The 6,407-nt window shown below is 39.9% G+C and overlaps 1 protein-coding gene across 7 annotated transcripts in view; it reads left to right on the top strand.

The window, feature by feature from the left end:
* Window positions 1-6,407, top strand: part of LOC122544271 (A-kinase anchor protein 7-like) — a 192,948-nt gene that overhangs the window by 83,993 nt on the left and 102,548 nt on the right. The gene's annotated exons all lie outside the window — the stretch shown is intronic.

The following is a 6,407-nucleotide window of genomic DNA, read 5'->3' as shown; positions in this document are numbered from 1 at the left end:
TCTCTTTCTCTCTCTCTCCCCCTACCCCTTTAATCAAAATCAAGCTTTGTGAATATTGAAATTTCAATCTTAACTCTGAGTTACAAAACTATGGTCCACCCAACATTCAATTTCCTCTTGCTCAAAAGTACATTATGTTGCCATGCTGAAGGAATGCTGCATTGTCCAAGATGTGTTGCTTTTGTTTGAGACATTAAACTGAGGCCCAACAGTATCTTCAGCAGAAGATACAAGGTTGCATGGCACTAGTGTTCCATTGGTTTTTGCATACTGACGCTATTTCAGTGTTATCCCTTTAAACTAGTCTTGATCATGGAAGAAAGTCTGTCTGATACTGTCCAGGCAGCCACACACCTGATCACTCCTGCAGCTTTGTAAGGTTTTTTTCTTAGCTTTATTTGAAGAAGAGAAGTTTGACATGTTTCGAATATAACCTTCTATCAACACCAAAAGGAGATGATCAGGTCTTTGATTTGATTGTTGTCTTAGGAATCCTGCACATTACCAAACATGTTTTCATGCATTATGATAGTGATTCCTCATTAACTACATTTAATTTGCTGTTAAATGGTTTATCACATCTTGAAGTTATTTCAAATTTGAAAAGTTCAATTTTGTGGAGCAAGAGTTTACCTTTAAATTTAATCTCGTTTTCATTCCACAGCCGTTTTAATTTGCATGCATTAATAAAATGCTTGCTTCTGATTCTACATAAATAGCCCTTCATTTGTTTTATCATGCATGTTCTAGGGACAGGTCTAACAAAAATATTTGTTTTAATTCTGTGCATTGCAGATAAAATGCAAGGCCTGCATTACAACATCCATGATGTTGTTGTAAGTGTATTTGTTCTATCACAAGGGAGATTGGGCTGAAACCATAGCATTTGAGAGTAAAATAACCTCATTCAGGGTCTGCTGTATTATGAACTAAGCAGGAAGTTGCACTGTTGCTGGCAATGGATTCATTTGGCAGTGTGTGTTCCACATCACTGCTCTTGTGCCATTGTATAGCACAATGTTTTCCTTGTAGAATGATGGTGAATGGAGTTTGGCAGGCTGTTCTGATAAATATGTAACAGCAGTCTACTATCAAGGGAAGGGAGCTGTGACTGAAGCATGTTGTTATTCTGTTCTTCGACATTTAAGAATGGTCTTAAGATAAGAGGGGATGGTGGAAAGTTGCTGAGGATTATGGAAGATTTAGGTTTGAGGTAGCATCTATACAGCTGCTCACGGTGGAGCCAAGAAAAAAAGGCAGTTTGAGGCGGTGGATAGGGATTCTGCTGAGGAAGAGGCGCAGAGATAGGGGACAGGCAAAGCTGTGAATAAATTTTTAAAAAGAGCATAAATTAATGTGAGGTGATGGAAGATGAGGTGTTCTTGGATGTTAACAAGTTGATTATTATGCCAGCTGGACAATAAGCCCAAATCTTATTGCCTGGTGGGTATATTTTCTTGGGAGCGTGCATAAATAGCTGGAATTTAGAACAAAATGTAAGTGTAAATTACTCATTTGAAATGGCGAAGGTCTTTGTATTAATACAACTTAGTAATACAGTAATTAGGAAGAAGAGGCATTAAAATTAAACATATGAAAGTAATAAATAAAATGCTCAAATAGAGTGAAGTCGCTTTTATCTGGATTTCTCATGCAACTAGCAGTCGAGAGGAGTAGGTTTCCTCATATGGGAAACTGACTGTTTGGATACCATCTCTGTCCTTTTCAACACATCTCACTGATGGTATTTATGAGTGGTCCGGGCCACAATCAACACATTCATCCAACATGAGCCGGATACGGGGCTGTTTATTGTAATTAAATAACGAAATGTAGGACAGATTCCTGTTGAAGAATGTGAGAGCTTCTAGATACCAGTGTCAACTTGGAAAAACACGTCTGCAGTAAGTGCCTGTGACATCAGCTCAGAATCATTGGCCTGGGGACTGAGTTACAGACACTGCACTACCTCAGCGAAAGGAAACTTACCTGGACATTTTGTTTGAAGAGATGATCGTACACCTTAGAATGTGAGAGTGATATCCCAACATCAAGGCGACAGTTGACCGAGCGTGGCATCAAGTAGCCCTAGAAAAGTTGTAATTAGTAGGTATCAGGGCAAACTGTCCTGGTTGGAGTCATACCTGACACTTTGGAAGATGCTTGTGGTTGTTAGAGTCAGTCATCTCAGTTCCAGGACATCTGCAGATGTTCCTCAGGATGGAGTCCTAGGTCTAACCACTTTCAGCTGCTTCATCAATGACCTTATCTCCATCATAAGTGGGGATTGCACAATGTTCAGCACCATTTGCGACTCCTCAGATACTGAAGCTGTCTGTGTTCAAATGCAACAAGATCTGGACAACATTCATGCCACACAAATGTCAGGCAATGGCTATTTCTAATAAGATACAATCTAACAATTGTCCCTTATTATTTAATAGTGTTACCATCACTGAATTCCTTCACTATCAACATCCTGGAGGTTATCATGACCAGAAACTCAACTGAGCTTGCCATATAGATACTGTGGCTACAAGAGCAGGTTAGAGGCTGGGAATGCCGCAGTGTGTAACTCACCTCCTGACTCGCCAGCATTTCAAGAAGGCAACTCACTACCACCTTCTCAAATGCAATTGGGACAGTTAATAAAATGCAGGCCAACCAGCAATGCTCACATCCAGCAATTGAATCAAAAAATGGTTTTCTGATTTGGAAAGTGGTCATTGACAGGAGGGTAGAAATGCATCTGAGGTGGGTAATGGAGCTGTAAGGTAACAAAAAGGGATGAATTGTTAAAGTGGATAGAGACTAATCTTTGTGACCTGGTTTGCATTACAAAGACATGGTTGAAAATTGACAAAGCTGGGCATGAATATTACAGGAAATTTGACAAGTTAGAATCACAAGAAGTTCAGATATGATGGGATAGCTCTGTTAGTAAAGGATGAAGTTAGTACAGTAGTGATAGATTAATTTAGCTCAAAAGGGCAAGCTGCAGAATCATTTTGATTGGAGCCAAAAAAATAGTAAAGATAAGAGGTCCCTGTGGGAGTAGGTTATGGTCCTATGGTACCGTAGTCCAGCATGCAGGAAGAAATAAATTAGGGCACATACAAGAATCATGGTTGACTTTAACTTACAACTAGGTTAGATGAATCACATTTTCAAAAGAAGCCTGAAAGGTTACTTTGTAGAGTCTTTCCAGGCAATTTCTTTGAGTACTACATTCTAGAACTAAAAAAGACGCAGCTGGCAAGAGGAAGTAGAGAGTCTGCAAAGGGATAGAGACAGGTTAAGTGGGCAAAAGTTTGACAGACTGAGTATAACGTGGATAAAGGTGATCTTGTCCATTTTGGCAAGAAGAAGAGAAAAGCAGTAGCAAGTGGAGAAAGATTGCAGAATTCAGTAGTGCTGAAATATTTGGGTGGCCTGATTAAAAAAGTGATTAGGAAGGCAAATGGAAAGTTGTTTATTGCAAAGGAAATGGCATATCGACATGGGGATCTTTTACTGGAGCTATACATGGTGTTGCTGAGGCCGTATATGGGGAAGTGTACAGTTCTAGTCTCCTAAAAAACAGTATGATTTTCAAATAAAGTCATTTAGAGAAGGTTCACTTGATTCACTCCTGGGATGATGATGGGCTTATCTTCCGATGTCAGTTTGAGAAGGTTAGACCTGGAGTCATTAGAGTTTAGAACAATGAGAGGTAGCCTTATTGAAACATAAGATTTTGAGGCAGTTTGAGAGGATGGATACTGGGAGGATATTTGCTGTTGTGGAGGAAGACTAAAACTAGGGGACATAGTTTAAGGATAAGAGATCTCCCTTTTAAGGCAGCATAGAAGAATTATTTTTCTTGGAAAGTCATTAGAATGTGGAATGTTTAAGGTAGCAAGGAAGAATTATTTTTCTTGGAGAATCATTAGAGTTTGGAATTTTCTTCCTTGGAAAGTTGTAGAAGCTGGGCCTTCAAATCTTTTTAAGGCAGAGTTCAATATGTTTCTGATCAACAAGCAAATCGAGGCTTGCACTGTTGGCAAGAAAGTAAAGGTGAGACCACAATCAGATCGGCCTGATCTTGGTTGCAGGTGGGGCAGGTTCAAAGGGCAGAATAGCCTACTCCTATTCTTAAGTTCTATTTTGCTAACTACTATTTTTAATCTAAAATGCTTCCCTTAAAGCTCTTTATTCACACTTTGGTAAATACACATGATCATATACACTCTGGCATGGTTTCTGCTTACTTCCAGATCACGCTAAGTAATCATATGACTCTAAGTTTAACATTACATCATTATACTTTTTGCTCATGCAACATTACTGCATCTGACCCAAAGTCTTTATCCCTTTAACCACCCCATCTCTACCAGTCGCAAACATCTTCCCCTCCAAAGTCTCATACCTCAATGAGTTGATCTTCTTGGAAACTTGGCCAGTCTCTCTGATGTTGTTTTATTTTAATTATGAGATCGTTAATGCTCTTCACTCTTCCTTTCTGATTTTTTTCCCTTTCCTGGATCGGTTGTTGAGGTCTCTTGTTTCTCTTGTCTTGAGGATAGTTCCATATTTTCTTGTTCAGTTATATTAGTGTGCTATAATTATCTCTTGATCTATTTCGACCTTAATATGATCTTGGTTACAGATTTTTTTCTGTGATCATTCCCCCTCTCCGTGGATCTCTTATCCATGCTCTCTCTGCAGGTGTAACTTTGGTAACAATTGTGTTCTGTACCTTGTATTAAAATTTCTAGCCTGTTTGTCGCTTTGATCTTAATGCCTTTCCCCTTTTATGGTCATTCTCAGTGATGTTTGGCTGTAGCTCTATGACAGAGATGTAACTCATGCTCTCAATCTCCTACCCATCGTCAGTGTTGGTGATACTCTACGGTGATGTTGATTTGTATTTAACAATTCAAGATATAAATGTTTTGTTCTTTTTCAATAATATCTTGATTGTACAAACTACTTATTCAGCTTCTTCACTTGAATGAGGATGGCCGTGCTAACTTGCGAATTGAACAAAATTGTATTCACATACAAATTGCTTGAACTACTCATTTGTAAACTGTAGACCATTGTCTTGGAATAGAATGTTCGAAGTGTTGTCTTTCCAAGATTTTCTTGAGTGCTTCTGTCAAAATATTTGTGTCGATTATTTTCCTCAGTCCACCCTGTGTAGTAATCCATGACAATAACGAAGAACTTTTATCTTTGCCTCATCAGTCTACATTGACTCATTTGTAAAGTGGTTGAAAGACCACTTTAAACCACTAAAAAGCTATCAAACAGCAATTGCATTGCAATAACCTGCTCACATGCTCAGTTTGGATTCATTCAGAGCTATGCAGCTTCTAGCCTTATTGTAGCCTTAGTTCCAACATGAAAAAAAGAACTGAACTCCAGAGGAGAGGTGGGAGTTTCTCTCCTTGATATTCAAGGCCATATCAAGAATCCCTGTTACATCAGTGGGCAGCGCGGTGGCACAGTGGTTAGCACTGCTGCCTCATGGCGCCAGAGACCCGGGTTCAATTCCCGCCTCAGGCGACTGACTGTGTGGAGTTTGCACGTTCTCCCCGTGTCTGCGTGGGTTTCCTCTGGGTGCTCCGGTTTCCTCCCACAGTCCAAAGATGTGCAGGTCAGGTGAATTGGCCATGCTAAATTGCCCGTAGTGTTAGGTAAGGGGTAAATGTAGGGGTATGGGTGGGTTTCGCTTCGGCGGGTCGGTGTGGACTTGTTGGGCCGAAGGGCCTGTTTCCACACTGTAATGTAATCTAATCTAATCAGAGTCAATAGAAATCAGGAATGGGGGTGAGAAACTCTCCACTGATGAGCATTCTACTTTGCACATAGGAAGATAGTTATGATTATTGGAGGTCACAGCTCCTTCACCGATGCACAATAGCAGCTATATGTGCTGTCAACAGGATGTGCTAGAGAAATATGTCAAGATTCCTTAGAATGGACTTTCCAGACCTATGACCACAATCATCTAAATGGACAAGGGCAGCAAACAAATGGTATCAACAGCACCTGCACATTCCCCTCCAAAACACTTGTGATCCTAACTTGGAAATAGATTTCTGCTCCTTCATGTTATTGTGTGAAAATCATGGAACTCCCTTCTTGACAGCCTTTGTGGGTGCACCTGTATGAAATGGACTGCAGCAGTTCAAGAAGGCAGGTCACCACCACCTTCTTAAGGGCTGCAAGGAATAGGCCATAAATGCTGGCCTGGCCAGCAATGCACACATCCAGTGAATGAATTAAAAAACAATTTTTATTCTTCCCTAATTACTTGAAATTTTCTTTCTGTAGCCAGTAAATGTTCTATGACTTCTGGTTTGCAAGCTTCAAGCTCTTCTGTGCTGTGAGTTTATTTTCTCAGCTGCATTTTTTTGGTA

The sequence above is a fragment of the Chiloscyllium plagiosum genome, chromosome 3 (genome assembly GCF_004010195.1).
Source record: "Chiloscyllium plagiosum isolate BGI_BamShark_2017 chromosome 3, ASM401019v2, whole genome shotgun sequence".
Taxonomy (NCBI): domain Eukaryota; kingdom Metazoa; phylum Chordata; class Chondrichthyes; order Orectolobiformes; family Hemiscylliidae; genus Chiloscyllium; species Chiloscyllium plagiosum.
Note: the sequence above shows the minus strand (reverse complement) of the source record. Positions and strands in the feature narration are given on the sequence as shown.